Source organism: Cupressus sempervirens, chromosome 8 (assembly GCF_028749045.1).
Source record: "Cupressus sempervirens isolate cs-2001-9-10 chromosome 8, ASM2874904v1, whole genome shotgun sequence".
NCBI lineage: Eukaryota > Viridiplantae > Streptophyta > Pinopsida > Cupressales > Cupressaceae > Cupressus > Cupressus sempervirens.
The window spans coordinates 839330990-839354283 of record NC_143125.1 but is presented as its reverse complement, the minus strand read 5'-3'; the positions used below and the strand labels follow the sequence as shown (position 1 = coordinate 839354283).

The window sequence follows — 23294 nt, the reverse complement described above, 5'->3', positions numbered from 1 at the left end:
CCTTTGGTAACCAAACATGTAGTATAAGTTGTGGTACATTTGACCCCCTATCCTCAATAAACCTACTTCTATTTTTAATTCTCTTCCCAACTTCCTAACACACATTGTAATTCCATCAATGATTTTTTTTTGGTGCACTAATTATCAAAAGTGAAATATTATCACCCATTATCTTTGTCCAAATTTGAGGTTTAGTTTACTATGTAGCTAACTTATTATTTGATCAATATAAAAGAGTGAACATGTCATTTTTGGCATTGTCATCTACAATTCACACAAATGTTTTCCAAAAATTTATTTCGAGCATGTATGCTTAAGTGAAGAGATCATAATAAGATGGGGGCTTTGATCAATTGGTAAGAGATTCATGTGGTAAAACACAAGATCTTGAGGTCTAGTCTCCTCTAGCCCAAATGGTACTAGCAGATGTGTCATACCATCATCATTGGTCACGTAAAAGTTTACTTGACATGCTACAATATATAGAGGGTGCCATACTTAACTCCTACAATGTAAAACAAGTAAAGAGATCACAAGATAGAAACCTTATTTATTTCAAAGGGTATTCTTATGCATAGTTTACATTTTAGATTTATTGGATGCCGATCCCATTTGCATTGTATTGGTCCAGTTCACTATCTATTGGTGTTGATTATGATAGTTTATATTGTTGTAATTATCAATATTACAGGATAGCCTGAATGTATTACACATTGTTATACTAGAAAATAGGGAAAACACATCTTTATATTATTCGTAGAAATAAAAATATCAAGAGCTAATTATGGAATTTTTTGTTTGGAAAAATGATGATATTAAATCAAACTAATATTCGATTTTAATCCTAAGATCTAATAGTGTTATCCAAATACTAAGCATTAGTAGTTGTTTAAGGATCAAATTTGTTTAGAATATTACTTTGTATATTACACTTTGTAAGCACCATGCCAACATCCATCATATTGTTACTAGAGTTTCCCTCTCTTGCAAGTAGGGATTCTTCTTCTTCATTAAATTGTCATTGTGACCATAACCACAATGCTCGTTCAATTTGTGATTCTTATTGCTTCCTAGGATCTCATCAATGTTGATACTATGACTTGTGTCTCCTATGACATGGACACACTTTTGTTTCTATGTATTTGTGGCCCACAACAATAGGAAATTCCCTTGGTTGGACCTTGCTATTTCATTTGTTCACATAACTCTTGCTCATCCAAAAGAAGAAAATAATTAAGAGAACCACAAAAGAACTAATTCTTGATGAATATGATCTCTTAGTTGGGTGTGATAAACCCATTGAACTTTGACATTGACTTTTGGAGGTCTTATGTGGACTATGTATCAATTTTTTTATATTTACAATGAATTGTATTATTCATCATGTGAGAATAATATGCTTACCAATAGATATATTTGTGTATGTACATGTGCATGCCCATGTGTGTGTGTGTGTGTGTGTGTGTGTGTGCGTGTGTGTGTGTGTGTGTGTGTGTGTGTGTGCATGCTTACATGTGTGTAGTGCACGTGTGTGTATGTATGTGTATGTGTGCGTACCTAATTTGCATATCCATGCCAAAATAACATAAGTTTTGTGACTATTTCAAGGGGAGTGCATTTTAATCATAGATATATTGGCAATGGTGATTCTATGCAAATCAAGGTCCTTGTCCTATGTTATCTACCTAACATATTGAACACTCTTTTATAACCTACCATATCATTTTCTATTATCACATTGCCTTAAGATTTTTTTTCCTTATCTACTTGTTTGCTAATCCCACATATATTCTTGTACTCATAATCTCCATTTTGCTCTACTCCCTTCCAAGGATACTCACTCTTATTCCCTTACATACCCATATGCTTGTGATATATCCCCTTTCATTTGCTAGGACGAGTTTTTGATTGTGGGGCCATCTTAATGGTCATGACCTTTTTTTTGCCACAATTTATGTTCTAAAATTCAAAATTGGTTGACTTCCTTTATTTACTCTTGCCTCTATAGTGTTGTAAGTTGCATACCCTTGCAATTTCACATGTAATTTTGATCCACTTTGATGTTTATTCCTTAGAATTTTTATAGGCTCACTTCAACCCTTGCATCAACAATTCTCCTTTCCAACAACTATCTTTTGTCTTTTTTTGTGTCATCCCTATATTTCTCATCTCCCACTATTTTTTGAGTAAAATTGTGTAGACACTAGGGCCTAGCATGGATGCCCACATTTAGTGCTAGGTAGCTATGATATTTTATTGTTCAAAGTTTGATTTAGAGTGTTTTCCACTTGTCAATTTGTTAGGTTGGTGAAATAATCAAAGCTAATTTGTATTAGTTTGTCAACACACCTCCCCCCACTTTTTGCATTCTCACTCACACTATATAAAGCTCATAGATAAATCTTTATTGCTTGTTACAATTGTCTACATCACTTCTTTAACATTTTTGTACAGTGTTGATGACTTTATCAAGCGTTGCAAGTAATGTCATGCTTTTTAAATCTTGTTACTTTGCGCATCTTTGGGATTATCATATCCCTTATTGAATCATTTATCTTTCTATCAATATATTTATCTTTTTATCTATCTATCTATCTTAGCTTGTATAAAGGTGGATAAACCAAAGAAAGAATTTGATTGGGGCAGGTCCCAAAACAACCCCAATTTCAATTCCTTTTTCTTAGTATACAAAATTTTAAGGACATTCAACTTCACAAAATTTGTATGTGATTCTTTATCATTTATTTGTCTTATCAAACCATTTAACACTTTTATTAGTTCATTTATACATAGTTTTCTTGTATAGTATTTATTAGCGCATTTATGTTTTTGTATTTTACAGGTTAGCTAAACTGCAGATTTGGGTCTTCATTGTTTCTAATTCTTTGATGTCCATAGTTCATACGAGATGATTATGATATGTGCTAACATCCTTGGACAAGGTTCTCTTATTTCAATTGAAAGTTCTGATGAGAACCATTCATGTCCCATTTTACACCATATTTCATCATATTTTACACAGTGTCATACCCATTTCAATATTCTATTTTCATATATAATAATGTACTATTAAAATATTTTGTTGCATATGATTACATATTAATAAGTGATATTTAGTTTAGTTTTGGGATAAAAATATGAAAAATTATAAATTGATTGTCTTTTCTAATAAATGTTATTTCAAGTCTTATAAATGACATCTTGCAACATCTTGATGGAAGGAGAAAACTTAGGAATTCTTGTCAATTTTTGGACTTCCATCACTTATCAGATAGAACTTGTCAACTACTAGATTTCTTATCACTTCTTGTTGCTAGACAAATTTCCTCTCACCTAAGCCTCATGTCACTTGTGAGAATTCTTTCCACCTGATAGACATGACTCAGACTTTCTACCAACAATCAATTTTTATACATTTTATGTCATCCACGGGTTTATTTTCCTACAAATTAATTTGTTCCATAATATTAGCTTTCATGAGATATTTTGGCTATTTTGTTGTAACTAAATTAATATGTTGTTTATGACTCAATGGAAGAGAATTCACATAAAAAATAATATCCTATTTTGTTGTAACTATGAGTTGAATAATCTCCTTAATTTTAGGGAAGTTATTTCCAAAAAATAGAAAAGTCAAATGTGAGCCACAAAATAATAACAAAGTGGCATGAAAATAGGAAATAACTTGCAACCATATTATAATATAAATATGAGCTATGCGAAAGGAAAAATGAAAGAAAAACATATATACTACTTCTTTATAAATAAATTGTTCATTTGCATGATCGTTCCTCTATAAGGCTTTCGTTTAATCTATCTTGCAAACTAGGAGCAAGGGCCCACTCCTTGGGAAGCTTGGTGATATTTATTTATTTATTTTATTTTATTAAGATATATTTAATTTATAATCGTGATATTTTAATTAGTTTACTTTTATTATCTCTAATTATTTTAGTAGTTATGTTATTTTAATTAGTTTTCTTTTATTATCTCTAATTATTTTAGTAGTTGTGTTATTTTAATTAGTTTAATTTTTTTAAAATTAAGATAGTTGTAATTTATTTAATACTTGTGTGATTTTAATTAGTTTGATTTTATTTAATTAAGATAGTTCAAATTTACTTTAATGGTTGTGAGATATATATTCTACTAGTTTGATTTTTATTAAATATTTATACTTTGAGCTTGGTTTGGAAAAAGTTGATTAATGTTTGATTTTAGTATTGTTAATTTGGTGAGATGTCTTATTTCAATAAATTGTTTGCTTTGTTTGATGGGTGTGTAGCTCTAGCAGATAGGAAGTCACAATTCCTATATGTAGAATTATTTTCTTTGTTGTAGGTTTCCTTTCATGTGTTCAAGCTACACTCATCCCCACTTGACATGCTATCTTCATCCCTTAAGTAGACAACCACTATACTTTTCATCAGTTTATGACCCTAGATTGACATTTAGATGCAAGATGAATTGACTCATAGAATTTAACATTCATTATCAATATTAGAATCACAATTTATCCCTACATTTTTGGCATTGTTGTCGAGAAAGGTATTAAAGGTGTGAACTTGCAGTGTGCCAAGTTAGGAACAATGAGCCTTGGAGATTGTCTGATCAAGTGTCAACCTTGCTTAGTCCGATACCTTAGGTTTGCAATCTAGTAAATCATTTAGGTGCTTTTTTTTAGAGTTTACAAGTAGTTCTTAGAAGTTAGATTCATGTTTATGTTATCACTAGTTGTTAAGAGTAACTGGAAATGAAAAGGGAACCTTATATTAACGGACAAACTCAATTTGTTTCCCAAGTTGCTTGATTTTCAAGATCTATTGATTGAGATTATTTTGAATATGTTCCCAATGATCTATTTTAGGATACATGTGTACCCTCAACATAATAGCTTGACTACCATTATTGGTATTCCACCAAAATCTATTCATGCAACTGATATGCCTACCTCTGTCCCTATCCGAGATCTCGAATAGGACGAGATGCTTACTTTGCCCCTATAGCTCAATGGTAGAGAGATCAACTGCTAACTGATTGGTCAAAGGTTCAAATCCTATTTGAGGAGAGCTTCTCTAATGGTATGCCTCTAAGAATTGCTAGGATAGGGCAAAGAATCCCAACCCCTTTCATAATTGATGGTGGCATCACTCTATTGGAGGATAAGCAATCCCAAGGCTCTTATCTATATATCTACGACTTGATCAACCTCACTCTCGACCATCTCTCTGAAGGCTTTTTAACCCTTTTCATATTTATGCAGACGAATATTTTTCCATAGAATAGATAGGGAAGTGACCCCTCTACATCGAGGATATGGAGGTAGGGCACCCCTACCCCTACCCCTTACTTATATAGCTCAGCTTAGCTTAGCTCAATGAATTGAAGAGTGAAAAAAGGAAGAAAAAAATGATAAAAATGATGCATTTTCAAGGTAGTTCAAACATATCAAATTTGAAGACAAAAGAAGAAATAGGTGGGGGGACTACATCAACCAAAGGTGATGTTTTTATACACTCCCTACTTGATGAATGCAACCTAGATGATCTTGATATTTCAAAATCACAGGTATGTCCAATGTTGGAAATCTAATGAGAAAGTAAGTGTTAGAAACTTATAATTGGAACAATTATTGTTTTGTCATTGATGTCAAATCTATTGATAATATATATTGCTACCTAATCTAAATGTCATCTTTATTTTATTGATGAAGAGGATTTGAGAAGTTGCTCATAGCAATAGCACCTAGAGGAAAGATTGAGTTATGAAAAAGAAGCTACAATGGACATTTGATTAGATAGAATTTGATAAAACAAAGTGATTGCTTATGTCAAGAAAGCCATGCCAAGCCAAGTAGAAGTATAAAATATAGTTAGTGCTAAGTAATGCTAGTGTCAACTGAGCTACAATTAGTGCTGAGATAATCTAGTGTCAAAAAGCTATGCAAAGCCAAAAATTAGCACCGACCAAGTATTAGCATCGATCAAGTAAGACAATTAATGCCGAGTCAGAAAGATTTGCAACACCTAATGAATATAGTGATGATCGAGTGCTAGAATTTAGAGATTGTAGAGTCACATTATAAGAATGAATTCGAGGAAATCATGAGATCAAGATGACTTAGTTGATTTCTTGGGAGATGTAAATCACATTGAAGATAAGATTGATGAGTTGGATCATAAATTCAAGGCAAGGATTAGGTAAAGACTTAACAGATGAATTCTAGAGAAGTTTCTAGAAGAAGATAAAGAAGATGGCCAAATATAGTGAATTGAGTTGAACTTGATTGTAAACCCTAAGATCTATGTTGGATGTAGAAAATGATAAAGCACAAATTTCCTATTTAAAGAGATACAAATGTTGGAATTTACAAGTGGGAAGATTTACTTTTGAGAGGAGGGGTGAATCAAAAGTAATAGTATCTAACTTCTAAAACTTTTAACTGAGATTATTCACATGCATCTAACACATCTACTTTACATGATAAAAAATAAAGACATGAATGAAAATATATAACACAAGATTTTGGTCACCCAGAAACCCTCCAAAATGAGAAGGTAAAATTGGGGTGGGGATAACACCCACAAATTATCACTGTAGAAATATGTAACTGATTAAAGTTACAAAGTTTGACCACTTCCAATGGTCTGCCCTATGAAAGGCCTGCCTTGTTAAAGGTTTTACACCCTATTAAAAGTGACTTGGTTAAAGGATTTACAAACATTCACTTGGAATGTTACCCTGTTAAAGGATTTATCACCTTGTTAAAGGTTTACAACATGGCTATTAAACCAACCTATCTCCATAGGATTTTCATTCCTAATACAATGGCTAGAAGGTATTAGAATGTGTTGACCTAATGACTTACAATCTTTAATTACTGATTCTAGATCCTTGTTCTGCTCAATCTAATCTAATCCTTCCTGATCTGATAACTCTATTCATATTGCTGATATTCTATTCTGAACAACTTAATTCTATAGTGCTACTCTTCCTCTAAGTCTTACACCCCTCTGAACTTCACTAGCATTCTCCCATACAACTCTCTTCCATTAAACTCTCACACATACGAATTATGGGATATCTACCTCCTTATAAAGGCCTCGAAGTATTAGGGTTAGGTATGAATCCATGATTGATATTCATCCATCTTTTCCAGCTCAAATATTTACACTTTTCCTATTGGTTGCATGCTTTCTTCATTTTTCTAATTGGCTGCATGCTGATTACATAGGGAATGTAAAAGATTCAATCTTATCTTTTAGATCCTTCAAGATTCATCTTGAGTCAACTCAAAAATGTTTTACATTTGAGTTTGTGAAGGCACAAACTCATATGCTAATTCTGTGTTACTCAACACTTACTAATTGCTGATGCTCAATACATATAGGAATTCCGTCTTGCTCGGCTCCTATAGTAACTCTGTCTTGCTTGGCACCTATACTTTGCTCAGCACCTATAGTGACTCGGCATCTATAGTGACTCGACACTTGAAACTTGCTCGGCACCTGAAGTTTACTCAAGACTTGTTGAATCTCTAGCTCTACACATATTGTAACTCTATATCATCTTAGAAATTGGTTAAGTGTGTTGACACTCAATTGTCAAAGCCAATCTGAGACCAACAATCTCCCCCTTTGACATGAGTGTCAAAAACACTTAACTAAACATTATGAATCTGATCTCTATGAGTATAATACACATTTTGTTCGAAATATGTACAAAACTTCAAAAACTTGTTCAAAATTTTGTAGAAGACTATATATCTAAAAAATGTGCAACTCCCCCTAAGCTGATGTGCCATTTTTGTATCCAAAATCTCTTATGCTGGATTTGTCTCATGTTGATGTTTCTAATACTCTTTATCTTTGCCTTGTCATTCTACCCTTGTCTGCTCTGTTTCTATTTGCTCTATTTTTACTCCCCCTTTCACACATTTCCCTTGCAGTTTTTGCATCCTTTTGGCTATATCTCCTTATCACTCCTTAAAACTCAAAATTTTATCAATCTCCCCCTTTGGGTCCAATTTATTATATCTCCCCCATTTCTTATTATCTCCCCCTTTTGACACTTATATCAAAGGGTCCTAAGAATGAATTGAATATTTAGCCAAAAAAGATTTATTTACCTCCATAATAATCTTCAGAGCAACATCACAATTGTCTAATACAATTTCTAGTGCTTTAAGCTGGATGGCTATTTCTGCTGTAAGGTGTACCAAGCCTTCTAATGTAGAAAGATTTGGATCTTTCTTCAAAATATTCTCTGCATAGGCCATCTCTTTATGCAATACTTCCATATGAGGGGTTATGGTAGATTGTATTTGTATTAATTTGGCCTTGGTATCAGCCTCATTTGCTATGAGTATAGCTAATTCCTTTTGGGTGTGAAACCTTGTGGCAAAATGCTTCTCACTTTGAGCTGGATCCTTTGGTAGCAGTGTGCTTGATACCTTGAGGTTCCTCTCCAAGCTCAATATCCTTTGGCTAGTCTCTTGTGTGAAATATGAGGAATCACACAATTTGGAGTATAATAAGAATATGTTCTCAAGTATTGCTTTCACCTTTTCTACCTTTTTAGCCAGTTCAACTTGAGACAATGCTATCTCACTAGATATTTTATTGTTTACCTTCATTTTAAATTTCTTCTCAAACCATTCAAGTAATTTAACATTAGTATCTAGGTCTTCATTTTGTACCTGGTCCACTATGTTGGATAGTTTCTCCATGATGGGCTTTGTCTCATCAAGTACTGGCAAGCTGAATGCATCAAGAAAGATGTCTTTGATTTCTATCAATACTTTCTTCTGCCTATACTCATTCCTGAGTATTTCTTTCTTTTTCTTCTTCCCTAGTGCCTCTTGCACTTCATTGATTTGTGCTATATTCATTTTTTTGTAGTCATAACTTGGTATGACTATCTCCTTATCAAGTGCAGGGTCTCCATAATGAAGTACCCTTGCTACCTTGGTAGAATTCGAGCTTGGTTTTGATATTTGCAATGGTACTGCATCAGTGCTCGGCTGCTTAGTAGGTGTCCCTATAGTAGGAAAATTGAATAATGTTTGTATTTCCTTTTGTTCTCTCTCCTTAGGGGTCTTCTCCTCTTGCTTGTCTTCTTCAATTTTTCCTTGATCAATTATAGTGATCAGAGGAGGTGCACATTGAGTCTATGCTATAGGATTAGAGGCATCTTTCTGTCCTATCTTCTCCTTAGCTTGCTCCTTGGTAGTTGAAGTCATTGTATCTATGGAATCAACCTTAGTAGATGCATCTTGTGCTAGTTATTCTTGTGGTTGACACTTGTAGCTATAGGAGTTTGTGAAGGTGGTTCTTGTGTATTCACCTTCTCCTTGGTAATTTTTGCTACTACTTTCTGAAATTCCTTTACACTCACCAAAATTGGATTAGTGCACAATTGTGCTTGCAGAGTAGTCTGGTGAAGGATATTTTTGAGATCCTCTATAGTCAATGGGTTAATTTTTTGACCAGAGATATCAAGAACATCCTTCACAATTATTGTTTCCACAGATGTAGGTGTAGCATGTGGAGGACTAGGTGGTGGCAATTATGTGTCTTGGACACTCTGTTCCTATTGCTGCTTCTCAACTATTGCCTCATCACCTTTCTCTGTCTCCTTCTCCACTATAACTTCCTTTTCCTTCTCTCCTTCTTCTCCTTTTCATTTTCCTCTTCTTCCTCATCATTATTTCTTCCCTTAAAGGGATCTTCTTTTCCTTCCTTTACTATTTGAAGGCCATAAATCACTTTCCACATGAGAGTGGACTTCTTTACAACATCTTCAATTTTATTTTGTAGTATGGTGAAGGCTCTGTATTTAGGTGCAAACTTGCTCCCATATTTCTTACTAGCCTTGCTTATTTGACCTTTAGTGAGGTCAGGCATTACATGAGCCAAAGTTGACTCCCTTATTTCTTTCTCCATTTTTAGGCAATAATGTCATTTATTTTTTGCAATTGTATATAATTCCTTTGGCATGGTATTATCCAATTCAAGTGGAGTATTCTTGAACTTGGCCATCATAGTGTAGATTGATTCTTCCACTATGTTATGCTCCTCTCTACTTAGCTTATTAAAATTAATAGTTTTTAATCTAGTTAAATCTACATTATCCCTAATATTATCACAAACATTTTTCTATGTCAGATTTAGTGGTGTTGAGCTTCTTTACTAATTTATCCTTTTTCTTAAGTGTAGAAGCTGTCTTCAACTCCATATCTACTTTAGATCTCACCACATCATAAGTGACAAAATGTGGTGCACTCTTATCCACTTTTTCTGCTAGCAATGCTATTATAGCTACAAATGCTTCATCAATGTTTATTTCATACCCCAGAGGTCTAAGCCATCTAACCCTTGGTATAACTACTTGTATGTAAGTATAATCAATATCCACAAGAAAGAAAATGTCATTTACATGCTGCTCTACTAATGAAATAGGTATATTCAATCTCTATTTCATAGATTTCTTGAAATCTTCAAAATAACTTGTCATAAGTGTCTCAAAATTTGTCCCCATTTGTTCAATATATTCATTTACCTGGGCTACAATGGACTTGTTTGTCTTCCAACTAACTTTACCAAAAGATGAAAATTCATTCTATACATAGAAAAATATACAAATCAAAAGTACACCAAATTTACATTGGGCTCCCTTAGTTCTTCTTATAGCTCCTAAGTTCTCATTGATTTGCTGCAATTGTAATTTTTCTAGGTCATAGGTATGATCTTTTTTGACAAGTTTGTAGCCAACATCTACTGCAATGCATGGAACACTGTTGAGCTTGCTAGATTGATAAAACTTATGGGAAATGAGTCTAACAAAAAAATCAACAAGAGGATCCTAAATGGTATCTATGGTCATGCCTCTCTTGTTTCATTTGGCTCCTATATTCTTTTCAATAGCTTCTTTAGAGTCACTCCTTAGGGTTTTGGGCTGATCTAGGGTTGGATACCCTATTACCTTGTGAACAATCCTTTTTGATATCTTGACTGGGCCATCTTCTAAACACAAACTTCCATCATGAATCCTACTCAACATAATTCTGATCCATTCAATCTTAAAGACAGTAGGGAATTCTAGGGCATAGGTTAAACCCTTCCTTTCAACAATTTGGAACTCTTCCTTTAGGACTCCATTCTCACATAATATATCATAAGCTTCTCTGATTTCCATATCTCCTATGGCTCCTATCTTCTAGTTATAACATCTCCTAACATCTTGCACTTTTACTACCTTAGGAGGAATCATGAATAGGGCTCCGGTTGGGTCATTTTTGTAGACAACTTCAAGGATAGGCTGAAATTCTACTTGCTTAACTTCATTTGACACTAATTGAACTTCAAACGGTTCTTTATCCTGAGGTTTCCTAGAGCTAGAGGCCATTTCTTCAAACTAGGGTTTAAACATGAAGAAATTTTGAAACTATGTAGCTCAACACTAGTATAACTACCTTGGAATCGATGAAACTATGTTGAATCTACGTAGAAATATGCTCAAATGCTCAATTCTATGCTTGGAATTCATTTAGCTCTCTTCTTCATCTTTGCTATTTGTTTGTGATGGCAAAAAATGATTCAAAATGCAAACATATACCCTAATTTCATAGCATTTAATGCTTAGTGCATTTACAACTATCCACTTCGCTTATTAAGAATTTCTACTTTACTCAGCTTCCATTGATTTTCAAACACTCAACAGGCACTGGAGTTTCCCTTCACTCGACATCCACTATCAACTTGGTTACAATTAACCATTTGGCTTTTCCTAATTTTGGTAGACAACTCGACATTTACTAGATCTTTTGAAGGGAACTTGGCAACACTTGTGAAAACTTGAAATTTTAACTTTACATCTCTATTCATGCTGATATTTCCTTTTCAGTACTTAGTTGTCTTGGAACTAATGTATGATAAATCTTTGTATATCAGTCCCACATACCTTCTTTTGCTTAGTTGAATGAAGTGTGACCACTTGACTTTTTGGGTGAAGTGATCTCTTCATTGGATGTGCTGCTTCCATCTTTTTTCTTCCATGTTTTATTCATTTTTGATTTGATGTGTTCAACATCTACCTTTCTTTTTCCTTTATTGAACTTTGAGTTGGGTGCCTTTGACCTTGTTGGAAAATTTCTACTGATATGACCAATCTTCAAACAATTGAAGCATGTAGTTTGGCTTAACCATCTATTGTAGTTTCCACTAAAATGTGTTCTTATGCAGTTTTCAGGAATGTGCCCATATTCTTGATAGTAGTGATAGCTATGTTTGGTGTTGTAGTTCCAATTGTAGTGATATCCATGATTATTTTCCCTTGTTGGTTGATTAGGTTTCCACATAGGTTTTCATCTACACTCAAAAGCTCTATGTCCATACTTCTTGCAATTGAAGCAGTGACCTTCAAATCTTGGTGTTCTGATGGTTTTAGTCCTGTAGTCATGTGCTTGATGTCCTTTCTTGTTGCACTTGTGACAGTAACCCATGTTCTTAAGTTTGTCATGCTAATGGGCATTATTGCTCCTACACACATTAGAGGTATATCCCTTTTTACCACAAAAATGATAGGTAGGTTTAGTGTTCTTACCTTTGTCACTTCTTTCTTCTGCAGTCTTGGATGATTCTCCTTTTTCAGTGTTGGTGTATCCTAGTCTTGAAGTATCATTGCTGGCTCTTGGTGATTTCAATAGCTATTCAAAGTACTTGATGGCCTCATTATGTTTTTTGAAGCTTTTTTCAATCTCCTTCTCTCTTTTCAGGTCATTTTGCAAATTTTCATTTTGCATCTTCAGTGTGGAGATCTCAATATCCTTGACATTCAGTTCATGATGTGCATTCATGATCTAACTTAGGGTGTCTAGCTACATGTTGGAAATTCTTGCAAGCTCAATTGACTTTTCTTCCAACTTATTGATAAGGTTTCTCTTGTCCTCTTCTAGCATAGCTTTATATTCAATGGTTCTTTTCTTCTGTTTAGTCACTTCAGAAAGCATCATGGCTTGTGATTCTTGTTCAAGCTTGAAAGTTTTGATCTCTTCTGCTAGGGCTCTATTCTTCTCCATTAGGTTTGCTATTGCTGCATCAAACTCTTTGGAATCTCTATTTGCAAATACTTTTGAGGTGTTAATCTCCTTGTATTGTGTATCATTCTTAGCTCTAGAAAACTCTCTTCTCTTTAAGGATTTCCTCAGTTCTTCCTTGGATTCTTTGAAAGTATGTAGAGTGAGTTGTATATCAATCACCTAATTTTCTATGATCTTCCCAAGTTTTTAGACTTCCATTTCCAAATATTTTTCTCCAAGCTATAAGGCTTCTCCTTGTGAGAACTTGGCTCTAATAGCAATTGTTGGAATTTACAAGTGGGAAGATTTTCTTCTGAGGGCGGGGGGGGGGGGGGGGGGGGGGGTTGAATTAGAAGTAACAATATCTAACTTCTAAATTTTTTAACTAAGATTATTCACATGCATCTAAGACATCTACTTTACATGAAAAATACAGACATGCATGAAAATAGATAACATAAGATTTTGGTCTCCTAGAAACCCTCCAAAATGAGAAGGTAAAACTGGAGTGGGATGACACCCACAAATTATCACTGCAACAATATATAATTGATTAAGGTTACAAAGTTTGACCACTTCCAATGGTTTGTTAGATTATGGTGACTGATCAGGAAAGTACTGTACATACTTCATAAATAGTGGGGTTCGAATTTTTTTTTTTTTTTGGGCAGTAGCCGACATGGTAGTCGACATATTATGGCCGACATATGGCCGACATGTTATAACCCTAAAGCGGTTTAATACTTGTATAAAAGGGCTTAGGGTTGGGTATTTTTCATAATGTTGTGATACGAAATTGGTTCTTGCGGCGGTATTGAGCTGTAAGAGATTACGGATTGTAATCAGGTTGTAATCACTAGATTGTAATAAGATCGGACTTGCTGTTTGGTGGACGTAGCCCAGGGATTGGGTGAACCACGTTAAATCTTGGTGCCTTGTGTTCATTTCTGTGTGTTCTATTATTTTCTGTTATTGGTTATATTTGCATGTAGTTTTTATTTCTGTCCGTGGTTTATCCTAACAAGTGGTATCAGAGCAAGGTTGTCTTTCAGTTATCCTCTGCAGGAAAGTCTCACGCTTAAGTGGGAGTCTCACAGTTGAGTGGGAGCGATGGCAGATGAGGGTAAGTTGAGGGTTGACAGGTTTAATGGGCAGAACTTCTAGTTATGGAAGATGCAAATGGAAGACTATTTATATCAGAAGGATTTATGGAAGCCATTGGAAGGAAAAGCCAAGAATCAGGGAACTATGTCAGAGGCTGAATGGGATCTTTTGGACACAAAGGCACTCGGAAGCATTCGGTTATGCTTGGCACCATCGGTGGCATTTAATATTACAAAAGCAAAGACGACAGAAGATTTGATGAAAACTCCAGCGACATTGTATGAAAAGCCCTCCGCTTCAAATAAGGTATTTCTCATGAAGTGTTTATTTAATATGAAAATGGCAGAAGGTGGATCTGTTGCAGATCATTTAAATGAGTTTAATACTATTACTAGTCAATTATCTTCTGTGGGTATCAATTTTGATGAAGAAATTAGGGCTCTCTTGATTTTGTGTTCTTTGCCTGAAAGCTGGAATGGCTTGGTAATGCCGGTGAGTAATTCTGTTCCTGGATCTAGTACCCTAAAATATGATGATGTGATCAGTGTTATTTTAAGTGAGAAAACTCGTAGAAAATCCTCAGGTGGATCTACATCAGGAAGTTCTTTAAATGCACAAAGCAGGGGTGGAACGACTGAAAGAGGAAGTAACTCTGGAAATCGTGGGAAATCAAGAGGAAAGTCAAAGGGGAGGAGGTCTCAATCGAGAGGACCAAATGATTGCTGGTACTGTGGGAAACCAGGGCACAAAAAGAAAGATTGCTGGAATCGAAAGAAAAATGAAGGAGATAAATCAGATGGAGACAAGGAGGCAAATGTGGTAAGTAACAAATCCGAAGAGGATGCTTTTATTCTATCTTTAGAGAGTGTTGATGATTCATGGGTTTTATATTCTGGTGCTTCATTTCATTATACACCTCATAGAGGTTATTTCATTGATTATGTCCAAGGGGATTTTGGGCTTGTTTATTTGGGGGATAATGAACCCTGTCAGATTGTTGGAAAGGGAAAAATTAAGATTAAGTTGCAGAATGGGAATCATTGGCTACTACATGAGGTAAGACGTGTTCCAAAACTAAGTAGAAATTTAATTTCAGCAGGGTAACTCGGTGATGAGGGTTGTGTAGTTACTTTTAATGATAAAAATTGGAAGGTTTCAAAAGGTTCCCTTGTAGTAGCAAAAGGTGTGAAAGTAGGCACCTTATATCATTGTACAGGTCATATTGTTCCTTCTACTTTAATTGTTTCAGAGAAAAATGAATATTCAGGAACAATTACTGTAGTTAAGCAGGGAGAACAAATAGCTGCTGTAGATTCTGATACAGTGCTGTGGCACAATAGACTTGGGCACATGAGTGAGAAAGGTATGAAAGTAATTCATTCAAGAAAAGTTTTACCATGTCTAAAATGTGTGAATATGGATTTTTGTGAAAGTTGTGTGTATGGAAAACAAAAGAGAGTGAGTTTTGTAAAGACAGGGAAGGAAAACAAAAAGGAGAAATTAGAGCTTGTGCATACAGATGTATGGGGACCAGCCCAGGTATCTTCCCTTGGTAGCTCTCATTATTATGTTACATTTATTGATGATGCAATTAGAAAAGTATGGGTTTATTTCCTTAGACAGAAATCTGATGTATTTCAAACTTTTAAGAAATGGAAATGCTTGGTTGAAAATGAGATTGGTAAGAAATTAAAATGTCTCAGATCTGATAATGGTGGTGAGTATTGCAGTCATGAATTTGAAGATTATTGCTCCACTAATGGTATTCGTAGACAAAAAACTGTTCCAAGGACTCCACAGGAAAATTGAGTGGCTGAATGCATGAATAGGACTATAATGGAGCGCGCAAGGAGCATGAGGTTGCATGCTGGGTTTCCCTTACACATGTGGGCGGAGGCTGTCAATGCTGCAGTATATTTGATTAATAAAGGTCCCTCTACTCCTTTGGGTTGTGGTATTCCAGAGGAAGCATGGACTGGTAAGAAGGTGAGTTATTCTTTTCTCAAGACCTTCGGTTGTGAAGCTTTTGCTCATATAGACTCTGAAAATAGAACCAAGCTAGAAGCTAAATCAAAGAAATGTGTCTTTGTTGGATATGGCATTAATGAATTTGGTTATAGGCTTTGTGATTTTGAAAATCTTAAAATTATTAGAAGTCGGGATGTCATATTCAATGAGAAAGTGTTGTACAAAGATCTGTTGCAGCAACATGAGAAGAAAGAAGATGATTATGTAGTGTTGGATGATACTCCAAAAGCTGATATTTCAGCCATTCCTCATGATGTGCAACAACTGCAACAACAAATACCACACACACCAGTGAATGTTAGACGATCAACAAGGCAAATTAGACCTCCACAAAGGTTTTCTCCCTCTTTGTATTCTATTTTACTTACTGATGCTGGTGAACCTGAAAGTTATGATGAAACTGTGCAGGTGGATACTAAGATTCAGTGGGAGTCTGCAATGAAAGATGAAATGGACTCTTTGCTGAAAAATAAGACATGGGATTTGTGCAAGTTGCCTGCAGGTAAAAAGGCTTTATAGAATAAATGGGTTTACAGGTTGAAAGAAGAGGAAGGAGGTAAGAAAAGATTTAAGGCCAGGTTAGTTGTAAAAGGATTTGCACAGAAAAAGATAATTGATTTTGATGAGATATTTTCTTTTGTTGTTAAAATGACTTCTATTCGTACTGTTTTAAGTCTTGTGGCTACTGAAGATTTGCATTTAGAGAAGATGGATGTTAAAATAGCCTTTCTTCATGGTGATTTGGATGAAGAAATATATATGGCTCAGCCATAGGGTTTTGAGGTCAAAGGTAAAGAGAACTTAGTGTGCAAATTGAAGAAAAGTTTATATGGCTTGAAGCAAGCACCTCGGCAATGGTATCTGAAATTTGATAGTTTTATGCATGAGCATGGATATAATAGGTGTCATTCAGATTACAGTGTTTATTTTAAGAGGTTGGATGATGATAGCTACATTATTTTATGTTTATATGTTGATGATATTCTTGTAGCTGGGTCTAACATGGATCATATTAAGGGGCTGAAACGCCAATTAGCACATGCATTTGCTATGAAGGATTTGGGGGCAGCAAAACAAATCCTTGGTATGAAGATTTGCAGAGAAAGGAAGAACAGAACATTGACGCTATCTCAAGCTGATTATGTTGAGAAGGTGTTGCAACGTTTCTCTATGGAGAATGTGTAGTGCCTGCCCCTAGTTCACATTTCTATTATCATTGTCAATTTGCTTTAGGTTGATTTTGTGCATTGATTAGTTTAGAGATATTGGATTTACAATATTATGATATTTTATCATGTCTTTGATTACAAATGTATCAGTTATTATTGCTTAGTTGATTTCATTCATGACGTTAATGATGTTTTGATGATTCCTAGTTAGTAAATGTGGTTTCTTTTATAAAAATGTTAACATGATGTCTTTAATGATGATTATGTTGTATTGATAGAGATGCATTATTATATGTACGCATTTGATGATACTTACCCCATACTTGCATGTGTATGGTGCGCGTGTTTATTTTATCTTTCTGTCTGACGTGTTTGATGTGGTTAAGGGAGGGAGTCGTAGTCACCTGCTAGTCGAGATCTACACGATGAACCACTCCCCGCCATTGTCTGTTTAGTTTAGATATATTATATACATGTACATGCTCGTCTTTTATGCAGGATGCAGGTACCGGGCATCGACTTCCCTAAATTGCCAGGATGAGCGTGCCCTATTACAAATACTCAAATGGTGAGAATGGGAAGATAATGATTAGGTCCAATCCTAGCCATAAGCCTATAATACTTGTCCTGCAAGGAGGACTCGTAACAGACTGTCTACCCTTTTTAAACCCGTGAGTATTTTATGCGTATGTTGTTTTGTGAGTCTTTGATGTATTTTCTATTAATTAAGTCTAATTAATAGATTAAATTAATAATTCAATTTAATGGAGAATTATTATGATATTATGAATATTTAATTATATTTAATTAATTGAGAAATTAATTAAATATAAAGAATTGAATTGGAAGATAAAAGTTTTAAGATTAAATTTAGAACATGATAATATTAATTTAATTTAATAATAATATATTTAGAGTTCATTTTTAAATAAATGCTAAATATTATTGTTATTTAAGTTAATAAATATTTATCAAATTAAACGTTCAAAATATATTAAAAAGGAAAAGATATTAATTTATGGAAAAGATTTAAGTTCGCATGAATGAGTTTTAAATATAAGAGATTAATTTAAAAGATAAAAAAAACATTTGAACTTAATAAAGATATTCTAAGAAAGTGTGCATGAGATTTTAAAAAGTTATTAAATTAATTTAAAGTAAAGTCAAGTGGATAGTTAAATAAAGTAATTTAATGATTCACTTAAAGTGCATGAACGAATAATAAAAGAATATTTTATTTTAAAAAGGAAATTAATTGTGCATGAATGAATTAATAAAATAAGAGAGAATTAAATATTGGAGATAAAAGTTAAAGTTTAAATTTAGAACGTGATTATATTTATTTAATTTAATAATAATATATTTAGAGTGCATTTTTAAATAAATGCTAAATATTATTGTTATTTAAGTTAATAAATATTTTTATCAATTAAGTTTCTAAAAATGAAATTAAAAGTGAAAAGATATTTAATAATCATAAAGATTTAAGTTCGCATGAATGAGTTTTAAATATAAGAGATTAATTTAAAAGATAAAAAAACATGTGAACTTAATAAAGATATTCTAAGAAAGTGTGCATGAGATTTTAAAAGGTTATTAAATTAATTTAAAGTAAAGTAAAGTGGAAAGTTAAATAAAGTAATTTAACAATTCACTTAAAGTGCATGAAAGAATAATAAAAGAATATTTTAATTTAAAAAGAAAATTAATTGTGCATGAATGAATTAATTAAATAAGAGAGAATTAAATATTGGAGATAAAAGTTAAAGTTTAAATTTAGAACATGATTATATTTATTTAATTTAATAATAATATATTAAGAGTGCATTTTTAAATAAATGCTAAATATTATTGTTATTTAAGTTAATAAATATTTTTATCAATTAAGTTTCTAAAAATGAAATTAAAAGTTAAAAGATATTTAATTATCATAAAGATTATAGTTCGCATGAATTATGTATGAGTTGAAAATAAAAGAAATTAATTAAAAAGATTAAACATGTGAAATTAATAAAGATATTTAATTGCATTAAGTGCGCATGAGATTTATAAGTTATAAATTGATTAAAATAGAAGTTGAGTGGAAATTAAATAAAGAGATTTAATAATCCATTTAACATGCATGAAAATATGAAAAGATAAGAAAATAAAGGTTGATTTTAGAGTTAACAAGATTGGTCAAGAGACCTCTCGGGTAAACGCACAATTAGTGCCCCGATTGTAGGAAGAGAACTCCTTATCAATTTGAGGGTTCATTTTTCAAGGGAGATTTTTGGGAGACAAGTTTGAGAACACACACAGGTTTTGGAGAGCAATTCAGAGGGTTTGGAGAAGAAGGAATTTTTCGTAGCTTAAAGGATATTGCTTGTAGTAGAAATTTTCATCTAGCTGTTAGAGTTTTAGCATCAGTACGAGGTAGGTTTTGAAATCTCGTGAATGCAATTTTAATTGGAAATATCTGTTTGCTTCGTGATTGTTGGGTGATTGAAATTTTGTTTATCATCTCGATTGTTTTCAAGATCTGATTGGTTAAAATTAGTCTCTCATTATTCATATAGAAGAATCATTGAGGAAATTAATTAAATCATGTAGGGTTTGAAGGAAAAGAAGATTTAAAATTAGAAATTCGAATGATTTTTTGTGTCTTCTCTACCATACTATATTTGCAGATAGTATTTAAAAAAAATAAAATAAAATTAAATAATGAGAAGAAAGAAAGAGGTTTTATTTTATATATATAAATTGTTATTATTTTTAAAAGAAATATATTTAAAAATAATATTAATTTATTATAATGTATTTGGATTGTTTAAAATATTTTAATATATTTATATATTACTGAAAAAAATGTTTGTTTGAAATTTAATAATTTTTAAAATTAAAAAAAAAAATAATATATAAAATTTATAGGGTGGGGACATACCCCCCCCCTCCATACCTGCTGCCGGCAGAGTCTACCGCGGCAACCGGTACCGCTGCTGCCGCAGGCAGCAGTACAACTATTGCTGCGCGTAGCAGGGTACCTACTGTCGCAGGTACCAGGCCGACGGGCCTTTAAACACGCCAAAATTTATATATTTATATATTTTGTAATGTGTTTTAAAATGTATTTAATAAATGTGATTTAATAATGTTTTATTAAATGATCTTTATTAATATTTAATAATTTAAACATTAATATATTTTAATGTAGTTTTCATAATTATTAATAGTTTTTAGTTAAATATTAATAAATTGATAATCAATGAAGATTTTAATATAAGTATTTAAATGAACAATTATTGATTAATTTAATTAATATTAGCTTAATTAAAGTTAATTAATAATGGACATTATTTGTTAAAATTGTAAAAATAGATTATTGATTTAATGGAAGTTATTAATGAGGGTTTAATGATTTTAATAAAGTCGAATTTGTTTTATTTAAAATCATTAAGGATTTTTTTTATAACATAAATAAATAAATGATTATCCTTAGCTTAGTTATAAGGTAATTGAACAATCATTTAAATATAGAAATGGGTTAGTTAAAAAGGAATGATTGCGAAAACTTATTAACTCGAACATGTGTTTAACTGAAAATGAAACCTTATGTTCAACTTAACTACGTGAGTTCGATTAAGCCAAACATGAAACTTACTCTGAGTATCTGTATAGTTTTACTTGTACTTCCTATGCTTGAGATTTTGGCGTTGTTTAGATGTCGACCAGTCTAGGGTGTACACCAGAGGTTTTGTGAGATTTATTTTATACTATTGATGTGATTGGATGCCATGATGTGTTTTGACATTCATATTGGAGATTATATTTATGAGTTTTATTTGTGGAGCTTTTATGTGTACTTTGGTTTGGAGAACCAATTTGTTATCAGGTTGCCTGTTAAGGAACCGAGTTTGATCTTTATGGGTGTTGTGGTATGGGACACAACTGTGTTTTTATGTGCTTAGGAGAGGTTGTCTAGGTACGTGACTTGGGAGTGGCTTGCATAGGGGTCCGAGAACCAAAGTGGTCAGTACCAGGGTAACCTAATGCAAGTGATGTAATAAGTGATAATCTAGTAATTAAAACTTTTGGGGGAAAAACACACTAAAAAGATAAGTTAGAGATTTTTGATCTACCCATGCCTTGAGTGCTTGTATAGGCTAAGGATGGGAATGAGAAGAGTGCCTCGTCTTCTTGAGAGGGCTTTCTAGTTTCCATATGTGTGATGTTGAGGGTCCGGGGTTCAGAGTAACTAGTCTAGGGTAACTCAACACTTGAGGGTCCAGGGTCTATTAAGAGATCAGTCCAGGGTAACTCAAGGAACCATGCGATGACACTCCCTAGTATGTAGTCTGAGTCTCCTCTATAGATCTTTGTGGATTTTGTGTATCTCTAGTGGTGTACTTATTGTTGGTGGTGTATCTATTGTCGGATGTGTTTATTATGGTTATTTACTTTCATTGATGATGATTGGTGATTCATGGATGTTGTACTTTTGACATGTGGCTTTTGAATTGAGGTGATTATCTTTCGTTGACTTTATCTTATGATCTTGGTATTTGGTTTATACTTGGTTTGTGTATGATGTTTGGTTATGTGGTGTCGGTATTGGATTGAGTGTTCTTTCTTTGGATTATTTTATCTTCTTGAGTAGTATGTGTTACCTTTGAGGTAGTTTTGGCTATTAGGGGTACCTTGCCTAGGAATTTTTTATGTTTGATTAGCCGTATGTGGATCGTTCATTATCTTCCCTGCATGGTGGGAGTGGAAGCTTGACTAGGTAACCACGCGGTTGGGAGGTAGTGCCTTCTTACCATTTGGGTTCCCCTTCACATTGCAGCTGTTGGATGTTCATTTCAGAAGATGTACCTTTATTATTCTTATTTTTTATCTCAGAGACTTCTTTTCAGATGATGTATATATGTTATCGTGTATTCTATTGTACAGTATCTATTTTCACATACCCTGTGACATGTGCAGTGGATGTTATTTAGTGGATGTACCTTCGTTGTATTGTTTATACTTATGCATTTGCTTATGTGATTATGTATCTGTTATTCCTTTATGATCTTGAGACATTGTACTTAGAACTTAAACTAATTAATTTAAAAACATTAAATGTGACTCAACGTAAAGGAACTCTTGAGGAATTGAAACTATATTTGTAATTGCAAATGTGTATTTGTTGTGTATGTTCATATTGCTTTAGCATTAATGTTATCTTGATGTTGTTTAAACTTCAAAAAAAAAATAGTTCAGTAAACATTGTAACATGTTAGGTTTATTTCTCTTGGGTTCTCGAGCGGGGCGTTACAAAATGCTAAAGTTGTCAGCACACCTTTACCTAGTCATTTGAAATTGACTAAGGAGATGTGTCCCAAGACACATGAAGAGGAGGATAAGATGTCCAAGGTACCCTATGCTTCAGCTGTAGGAAGTTTGATGTATGCTATGGTATGCACTAGGCCAGATATTGCACATGCAGTGGGAGTCATTAGCAGGTATATGAGTCATCCAGGATTTGAGCATTGGAATGCTGTCAAGTGGATTCTCAGATATTTGAGAGGAACATCCAATAAGTGTTTACACTTTGGGGGCTCTACTACTAATTTACAGGGCTATGTTGACTCAAATTTGGCTGGGGATATTGATACCAGGCGGAGTACTACAGGTTATGTCTTTACTATTGGTGGGGCAGCCGTGAGCTGGTTTTCTAGGTTATAGAAGATTAATGCTCTCTCCACTACAGAGGAAGAGTATGTTGCTGCTACAGAGGCAGCCAAAGAGATGATATGGCTTCAGTTCTTCTTGGAAGAATTGGGACATCCTCAGAAGGATAATTATTTGTTCACAGATAGTCAGAGTGCCATTCATCTTGCTAAGAATTCAGCTCTGCATTCTAAGACCAAACACATATAGTTGCGGTACCATTT

General features: G+C 33.4%; 1 pseudogene; it reads right to left on the bottom strand.

Annotated features, from left to right (window-relative positions):
- LOC149545027 (galactinol--sucrose galactosyltransferase-like) overlaps positions 1-23294 on the bottom strand; it is a 147593-nt pseudogene that overhangs the window by 5685 nt on the left and 118614 nt on the right.